Genomic DNA, 9,658 nt, shown 5'->3' with positions numbered 1-9,658 from the left:
AAAAAGAAATATATTAATAAATTGGTGGCTCAGAAAGATTGGTGGAGATGGCAGGCGGACGGGACAGGTGATGTGTGGGCCTCTTAAAGGGATTCAGAAGAGTTGAATGCTGGGTGTGAAGAATTTTTAGAAAAACCTTAAACAAGTTACTTTGCTTACATTTTCCATTTGTATATATGCACAATTAATGATAAAATTCTGCCTTAGGGCTCTTCAAGTATAAAATAAAAGCTCTAGCCCTGGCCGGTTTGGCTCAGCGGTTAGAGCGTTGGCCTGCGGTCTGGAGAGACCCGGGTTCGGTTCCCGCTAGGGGCACGTACTTCGGTTGCAGTTTGTCCCCGGCCCTGGTCAGTCGTGTGGGTGGCAGCCACTCGATGTGTCCCTTTCACGTCGATGTTTCTCTCTCTCTCTCTCTCCCTCCCACTCTATCTGTACAAAGATTGCAAAGGTGTCCTCGGGTGAGGATAAAAAAAAAAATTATAAAATAAAAGCTCTAAGTGATAAAAAAAAACCCTGAGTTCACTTTCTTTGAGTTGGCCAATGCATCATACTAAATGAAATGTGTATTCATTAACTTCACAAAAATCATAAGCTACAGCAAACTTTTCCACATTAGGATATAAGTGATGGGAAAATGAAGACAACTACAAGAATCACAAGTTAGGGGTAACGAAGCCATAAAAGATAGTGTAATAGTCTGGCCGGTGTGGCTCAGTGGTTGAGCATCGACCCATGCACCAAGAGGTTGCCGGTTTGATTCCCGGTCAGGGCACATGCCCAGGTTGTGGGCCCGATTTCCAGTGGGGGGCATGCAGGAGGCGGCCAATCGATGTTCTCTCTCATCAATGTTTGTATCTCTCTCTCCCTCTCCCTTCTTCTCTCTCCAAAAGCAATAAAGAAAAAAAGAAAGAAAGAAATGTGCATAGTACATAAGCCATATTTTATTTCTTGGATAAAGAATAAAACAACAGCAGAAAAGACAAATAAGGTCTGGAAACGTGATTTGGCCGAGTCTCCAGTTAGAGAACCCAGACCGAGGTCCTGCTCTGCCTGAGCCAAGGCTGCATTCCTCTGCGCCACTGGGCCCCTGACCCTCCTCCACAGAATAAGATTCAACTAGATGCTTCAGACCCTAGATCTCCATGGTTCTTTATACACAATGCGGCCCTAAAAGTACAAAGCTCTCTACAATTTGGAGATTTCATAACTGGGCTGCTACTAATTCATGAATGCAAGCATTAGCTCCATCTCAGAAAACAACGCGTCCTCTAAGAAGAAAAACACCAGGGATTCCTGGAAAATGCTTCCGTGCTGACTGGCTGTCCCGCGACGACACCTAGAATGACACGGCTGCCGGTCTGCAAGCAACGGGGCACCTGGGGAAGGCTCTCCCATCTGTGTGGTCCAGGAGGAACTCCCCAGGCTCATTCACAGATGATCACCACTGAGCCTTTGCCCTTTGTCTTTCTCTGGGAGGCCAGCCTATAAACAAGGCTTCAGACACGGCATCACACAGCCATCCATCCATGGAATATAAGAAAAGGAAGAAGCAGGAGCCATTGCCAGTGGGGAGAAACAGGCATACTTGCAAAATGTGCACCGAAGACAGCTGTGACCATAACGTCTGGCTGGTAGGACAAGGACAGGTCTGCCTAGGGGCTGATATAACCCTGAGATGTTATATAAATGCATATCAAAGTTGGCAGTCTTGCAGACATGCCCGATATTTAAAGAAAACCTCATGCATGGGGTGTCCTGTTTTGATGGTCAGATAAATAGAACAGTATGAGATTTTAGGCACAGTGTGCCTGGCTTCCAGGACACCTGGTCTGAAAGCCAGGCCTGGGACACACCTGGACCTGGGGTTCACCCGGGTGGCCTCCTGTTAATCCTGCAGCAGGAGATTCCAGCCAACAAAAGTGTACAGGCAGCAAGACGTGCACTGCAGTGCTTGGCCAGGCTGCCTCCACAGGCCGATGTGGGATCCCGGAGACCCCGGGGGGCTGCGTGCCCCCCGAGGACAGCTGCCTGTCCAGACCCCACCTCACTGCCGTCCCGGGGCCAGGTGCCTGTAAGCAATGGGACCTGATTTAACAGCGAGTGCTATAAACATATCAGGTGTTCTGTTACATAACCATTGGCCTCTTCTACGAAAGGAAGTTTCAGAATGTCATTACAACTTAACTCTAGAAACAGCATTTTCATGTGTCTTTTCCAGGCCATGTCTCTTGACATTTGGCTCTAAAAATATGGTCCATTATAGAAAACAAACATAGGCTGAAAATACTATCGTTTTTAAAAGGCAAAATACTTAAATCTAATTTATACTTGAACTTCTCATATTCTCCTTATATTTTCTGCACATGAGTTCAGGGTTTTGGTACAGAACTGTGCCTCAGAACAGAGCAATGGCTTTTGTCACTCCGCGGTGGTCACGCCGGTCCAGGGCCAGCACCACTCACCCCCAGCTTGTGTTTGGCTATTTGGGTTCCTTAGTAATCATGCCTCCTGGGAATTAGGAAAAATAAATCAATACACCGTGGCCACTAGACTTCATTTCTACATTTCAAATACTTTCTAAGAAACCAAATGAAACTAGAGAAAAACATATTGTTGGCATTAAAGGATCTGGTATCAATCCCTCTGGGACGCCGAGCAACATCCCAACTCCGATCTGGCACCCTGCGTTGATTTCCTTCGCCGGTCTCTGGGGATTTCCTGGAGACGTATATACCCCACACACTCAGGATGTGTGCCTGGCCTGCCCACAGTGAGCCATCGATCCCGGACCTCCCGGGTGACAGTCACGTACCGAATGTCGAATGCGGGAAGTGCTCCTTGTGGGGATGGAGATGCCTGTTCAGGAAACGTGGCCTTGGAACGTGGTTTAGAGTTTGGGTTCCAGAGTCAACCACTTGGGTTCAAACCCCAGCTTGGCCACTTACTGGGTGGGCGACCTTGAAGAAGTTACTCAGTCTTTCTCCGCTTCAGTTTCCTCATCTGTAAAATGGGTTTATAAAGTACCTACATCACTGGGTCGTTTGGAGGCTTAAGTATGTACAAATGATTACAACACTGCCTGGCATGTGGTAAGCATTTAATAAACATTAGCCGAAGTTATAATATTCAGAGCATCAGCCCATGAAAGCCAGAATGGATCACGGAAAGAGTCCAAACCCAATCAGATCTATGCCCACATCCCCTGTGTTTCAGAGTTTGTTCATGACTTCCCACAGTGATGTGTGGGGACCCGCGCTCCCTCCCGACCCACGAACCCAGACTGAGACTTGAGGTTTGCCATTCTTGTTCTGCTGTGGATTGATTCATCCAGCACCTACTTGAGCCTCTGCCTCTGTGGCTCAGACCCTGGCCGTGCCACTCTTCGTTTGGCCCTGGCTTCTGAGCCTGGAGGGAGCAGGACCCGAGCCTGGCGCGGGCCAGGTCTCCACACAGAGTATGGCAGGTGGGCGTGACACAGCAGCTCTGGGTACTCCAGAACTGTGTCTCCTACAGAGCAAACCAGCAAATATGAGCCCCTGCTGTTGGCTGGCAGTGTGCCCAACCCTGCAAAGGGCACGCAGGACAAAGCAGAAGCCCCAGAGCGTGGTTTCCCCAATGCCCCCTCTTTTAAACCAGAGTTTCTGGGAGCCCAGAGCCCCCTGGAGGGGTCACACTGACAGGGCGTGCCAAGGGGGAGAGACTAAGTCCAAGGAAAACCGGTATTCAGGGGAGAATATTTGGCGCCTGTGGACACTTGACTAACTTAGCAGGATAACCAGGTACAATAGCGAGATTAGAAAATAAAAGTGGTCCCACTAACATCATTTTAAATTTTTATTTTAACATTTTCTTTCTTAAACAGCTTTATTGAGGTATAATTAATATACAAAGAACTGCACCTGTTTACTGTGTACAGGGCGGTGAATCAGGACCTACAGGAACTCGCCACAGTCCTAACAGACATACCCCTCACCTCCAGGTCTCCTGCTCCCCGCTTTTATAGTAGGAACATGGATCGACCTTCCTAACACATTTGAAGTGCATGGAAGAGTGTTGTTAACTGAAGGCAACATGCTGCCCACAGGTCTCCAGCACTCACCTGTCTGTGTAACCAACTTTGCCCCCCCACCCCCGCCGCCTCTGCAACCACCGCCCGACTCTCCGCTTCTGTACGTTTGACCATGAACTACCTCTTGTAAGTGCAGTCATGCAGTCTTCGTCCCTCATTGTCTGGTTTATTTTACTTAGCATAGTGTCCTCCACGTCCACCTATGTTGTGGCAAATGGCAGGATTACCTTCTTTTTTAAAGCTGGGCATCTCGGTGGTGTTGGGAGCGTCAACACCAGCATAAGAATGTAGACGGTGGGGGTGCCGAGGTCACTCCTTGGGCTGCTTAGGAAAGAGCCACCTTCCCACCTCTGGGAGGTGTCAGATGGAGCCGGGAGGAGGGACACTGAGATGGTACGAGGACCCGGACCCCGTGCCAGCCCAGAGGAGCCTGCAGGGAGCGCGGGTGGGAGTGGGGACTCAGCAACAGTGTGTGGGCTGGAGAATTTTGTTCTCTTGCTGCCACTGTGTTTGAGGCCCGGCGACACTGATGTTACAGGAAAATAAACCATGACCTCTGGCTCCAAGGCACTTACAACCTCACCGCGTGACAAGACAAATGCAGAAAAAGTTCATGATGAAAGTGAACTTAAGTAACACTGCATGAAATGTCAGGTGACTACACGAGATTGTAAAGTGACTTTCAGAAGGGGCTCAAGGCAGACAGAGGCAGCCTCCCCCGTCCTGCCCCGCCTGTGTCTGTTCCTGTCCCAGCCCCACCGGCCTGGGTGCAGCTCCTAGGTCCCCAGCTGGGAGGCTGAGAAGCAAGGATCAGGGCAGTCCCTGGTGGCTGGGGCCTGGAGGGGCCAAGGAAAGGGACATGAACCGATAGACTGGACCAACCTCCCTGAGGACCACAGGTGAGATCTGCAGGGGAAATCTCCCCACCAACTTCTGACACTGAACTTTGCGTCTCTGCAGAAGTAAGCCCCTGTGCAACAGAGAGAACATGTCCTCCTCCTGTGCGTTCCACCCCACCCCACAGTGTTGGTGACTTAGTGTGGACACTGCCTCTCAGTCAGACAGCCTCACCCCTGCGGCTGCTGACCGCTGACCCTCCCTGTCCCTCTCCCCCAAAGTGAGCTCCCGGAGTGAGAAGAGGTGGCCACTTCACCTGATGGAACCTGGAGGTCATGGACACCAGTGGCTAAAACTCCCATAGAGTCCATTGTCAGATGGCTAGCCCTTCAAACATTCCCACCAGAGATCAGCTGGAAATATACCTTCCAATTCACCAAAAACACATCAAACAAGTACTGATTCCAAAATAGGGCTCCCGGCAAAGCGTGGCGTTGCCTTTACCTCCCTCAGTGAGCAGAAATGACCTCAGCCGTCACCGAGTGGGGGGCACCAGAGCACCAGCCCACAGGACAGACTCCCCTGTGAGGGGCAGCCCCTCACCCAGGTAACACCCTCCTAAGTATCAACTCCTCTTTGTAAAAACAGAATATATTCCAAAAACGGGCATGTGACTGTCATCTGCTTCATTAATTTTCACACTGAGGGCTCTGTGCCCCGTACTTTTTCTGGCCAGCGGACTGGACATTGAAGTGGAAAGGAAGCTGGTAACAATGGAGCCGCCGATGGGAATGATAACACGGTCTGCAGCGCGGTGTCGTCCCAGCTCTGACGCAGACTGCTGTTTATAGTCCTGCTCCGTGTGAATTCAGTCGAAAACAGTAAACACTGGAGAACATGCCAATTTATAATTAGGAAGTTGGTGTATTACTTTGGGTAGAAAATTGACAAATTTAAATTAAATTGTAGGATACATTGTCAGATTCTCTCCACCAGTACGTCCCACAAACAATCCACAAAATACCGTCCAGTCCAGGAGAACGGAGGCACCGTCGTGGAGGTTCTGCAGAACCCGGGTTCTCACAGAGCCCAGAGGAGCAGGAGCTGATAGTGGGAGCCTGGGGTGTTGAAGCAAACTCAGCTTCCTTCCTTTCCTCCTGAAGAGGAAGTGCAGTGAGCGGGACAAGACGGCCCAGGAAGGGCACCTTCTCTGAACGTCCAGGAAATAGAAACCAGGGAATCCGGTGTGTGTGTGAAACACACCCACGACCACCAGCCAGGGCACCTGCCGCCCAGGCAGTAGGAAAAGGCAGGCTGTCTGTCAGTCTCCTCTGCCTTGAGCTAACTTCGAAGCTCCAACTGAGACTCCAAAAGCAAGAGGAAGTGATGTGCAGGGCGTGGCACTCACCTTGGAACCGGTGGACTGTCCCCCACCTTCCTTAGCCTAGCGCTGAATATTTAAACACACCTGATTTTTTTTTTTTTCATCCTCACCCGAAGACATTTTCCCATTTTTTGTTCAGATAGAGGGGGGGAGGGGAGGGGGCGGGGAGAGAGAGAGAGAAACATCGATGTGAAAGGGACACATTGAGTGATGGCCACCCACACAACCCAACCAGGGCCAGGGACAAACTGCAACCGAGGTACGTGCCCTTAGCGGGAACCGAACCCGGGTCTCTCTGGACCACAAGCCGATGCTCTAACCACTGAGCTAAACCGGCCAAGGCTAAGCACACCTGATTTAATTTTAGAAATGTCATTTATGCAAGCCTTAACTTACAGGCAGTCTTTTCCAAGGCTCCACACCAAGGTCACTGAAATTGAGTTAACCTACCTCGATATCTATTTAAACTTTTAGATCTGGACCTATAAATCGGTAGCAAATATTTATTTTAAGTCAGTCAAGGTCATAGCTGTCTAAAAGGAAAGCTCCTTTTCTCTCTTTTCCCCACACAAATAACGAGTCTACGAATTGGTGACAGACTTCCAGTGAGCGTCCGTGTATGGCCTTGGCCATAGGGCGATCCGATGACCTATTTCCGATTGCACGTGATGTGGCAGTTTGTGTTTTTGAAGAAGGTGGTCCAATTTGTGCAAGTGGTCACACATGTGTATAGGGTGGTAAATCCGTCCCCTTTTTTACCTTTCGCTGTCCGCAGAGTCTGTAGTGGTATTTCCTGTATTTGTGTCTTCTTTTTTTCTTTCAATCTTGCTCAAGTTTTGTCAATTCTATTTCTCTTTCAGAGACCCAGGTTGCCATTTCACTAACTTCCTCTATTGTTTTTGTTTCCAATTTTATTAATTTCTATTCTTGCTATTTCCTTCCTTCCTCTCTTGTTTTGGGTTTACTGTGTTACTCTTTTTCTGCGTTATTGAAGTGGAAGCTGAGATTACTGATTTGAGAATTCTATCTCCTAAAATATGCATTTAGTCCTATAAATTTCTTTCTCAGCACTGCTTTAGCTATGTTCCATAAATTATGATATGTTGTATTTTCATTTTCATTCAATTCAATATATTTAAAATTTTTCCCTTGAGCTTCCTCTTTGGCTAATGGATGATTGAGAAGTGTATTATTTACTTTCCAAGTGTTTATCAATTTTCCTATTATCTTTCTCTGCTTGAATTTTAGTTTCATTTCATTGTGATTAGAGAACACACAGTATGTTTTCAATTCTTTACATTTGTTGGGGTTGTTTTATAGGGTCTAGATATGGTCTCTCTTGGTATATGTTCCATGAGCTCTGGAAAAGAAGGCGTATTATTACACTGTTTGGAGGTGGAACATTTTATGGATGTCGATTAGAGCTTGTTGGTTGATGGTATTGTCCAGTTTTTCTAAATCTTTGATGATTGTCTGTTTGCTATCTCACTGTACTTCCGGATTTATCTGTTTCTGCTTCCAGTTCTATTAGCTTTTGCTCCACATATTTACAGCTCTGTTGTCTGGTGCACACACGTTTGGAACTGTTGTGCCTTCCTGCTTAACTGACCCGTTTATCATTACACGATGCACCTTTCTGTTTTTGGTAAATCTTCATTGCTCTAATGTTACTCTATCTGATATTAATATAGATACTCCTGTTTTCTTCTGATTGGTGTTCACATGGTATATCTTTCCCCATCCTTTTACTTTCAACCTGCCTATGCTATTACAGTGGAACCTCGGTTCTCGAACTTAATTCATTCCAGAAGGCTATTCGAGAAGCAGTTTGTTCGAAAACCAAATCATTTTTTCCTATTAGAAATCATGTAAATTGAATTATTTCATTTCAGACCTCCAAATGATTCCCAGTTCTAACCTTTCTTATAGACAGCGCATATCTAATGTACTGTTTAATCTATAAATAAACACTTCTTTTCTTATATTTACCAAACCACCCCTCCTAGCCTTAAAGGAATCTGTCATCACTCCCTAGGGTGTCTCTCAGGGCAGCAGCTTTGCCTGTTCACTGTCACTGCCTCCGAAATGCTGTCACTGGGTGACTACTTTTAATTTTTCCAAACCAACAACAGTTTTCCTACTTCAAATTGCCCGTGTTGTTTCTTTCACAGCCTTACAAACATTAGCACTCTTGATGGCCTCTTTATGTTCTAAGATTGTGCTCAACATCCATTTCACCAGCAACAAAAGCAAAGAAACTAAACAAAACAAAAATATTCACAGCACAATTTCCTGAGATGTTAACAATGCAAAGTTTAGCAGTAAATGGACTCGCATTCTCTCCTTTGTTTTGTGACCTGAGAGACACTTTTTGTCATACTGATGTATCAGCATGAAAGGGCTGTCAGGTGGAGAACCGAAGTTTTGTTCATGACAGAAGTATTTTTTTCCATTAACCACTCGGTTGAGAACCCAACTGTTTGAGATGGGAGACATTCGAGAACTGAGGTCTGACTGTACCTATTAAGTGAAGTTCTTGAAAAAAGCATATAGTTGGGTCATGATTTTTTGTTTTTGTTTGTTTTTAAGAAATTTATTTTCTTTTAAATATGTTTTTATTAATTTTTTAGAGAGAGGAAGGGAGAGAGAGATAGAAACATAGATGTGAGAAAGAAACATCTATTGAGTGCCTCCTGCACACCCCCTATTGGGGATTGAGCCCACAACCCGGGCATGTGCCCTGACCAGGAACTGAACCGGGACCTCTCAGTCCACGGGAGGACACCACTGAGCCACACTGGCCAGGCAGGTCATTTTTTAATCTAATGTTTTCATCTCTGTTTCCTAATTGGGGTATTTAGACAATTTACATTTACTATAAGTATTGATATATTAGGGCTTAAGTGTTTTTTTCATTTTTCTGACTGGTTACTTTACTATATTTGAGAATTCAATTTTGATTATCTATCATGTTTTTGGGTATGTCTCTTTTGCATAATTTTTTTTTCTTTATTGATTTTTAGAGAGAGGAAGGGAGAAGAAGAAAGAAATAGAAACATCGATGAGAGAGGACGTTGATTGGTCACCTCCTGCATGCCTCCCACTGGGGATTGGCCCACAGCCTGGGCATGTGCCCTGACTGGGAATCAAACTGGTGACCTCTTGGTACATGGGTTGACGCTCAACCACTGAGCCACACCAGCTGGGCATAATGGTTACTCTAGGTGTTACATTATACATATATAACCTACCACAGTCTACTTAGTGTTATCATTACCAGTTAAATAGAAGTGTACAAGTCTTACTTCTCTTTATGGCCCTTTACCTTTACTCATTTATAAAATATTTGTCTTAAATGTATTTCCTTT

At 46.3% G+C, this 9,658-nt stretch overlaps 1 long non-coding RNA gene across 1 annotated transcript in view; it reads right to left on the bottom strand.

Moving 5' to 3' along the window:
* Positions 1 to 5,727: 5,727 nt before the first annotated feature.
* The window catches only part of LOC118622300, a 40,866-nt gene continuing 36,935 nt past the window's right edge, over positions 5,728 to 9,658 (bottom strand). The window contains exon 3 of the long non-coding RNA XR_004958037.1: positions 5,728 to 5,794. This is a non-coding gene — a long non-coding RNA (uncharacterized LOC118622300). The remainder of the gene's footprint in view (positions 5,795 to 9,658) is intronic.

The sequence above is a fragment of the Molossus molossus genome, unplaced genomic scaffold, assembly GCF_014108415.1.
Source record: "Molossus molossus isolate mMolMol1 unplaced genomic scaffold, mMolMol1.p scaffold_m16_p_9, whole genome shotgun sequence".
NCBI classification, from domain to species: domain Eukaryota; kingdom Metazoa; phylum Chordata; class Mammalia; order Chiroptera; family Molossidae; genus Molossus; species Molossus molossus.
This window is presented reverse-complemented; position numbering and strand designations above follow the sequence as displayed.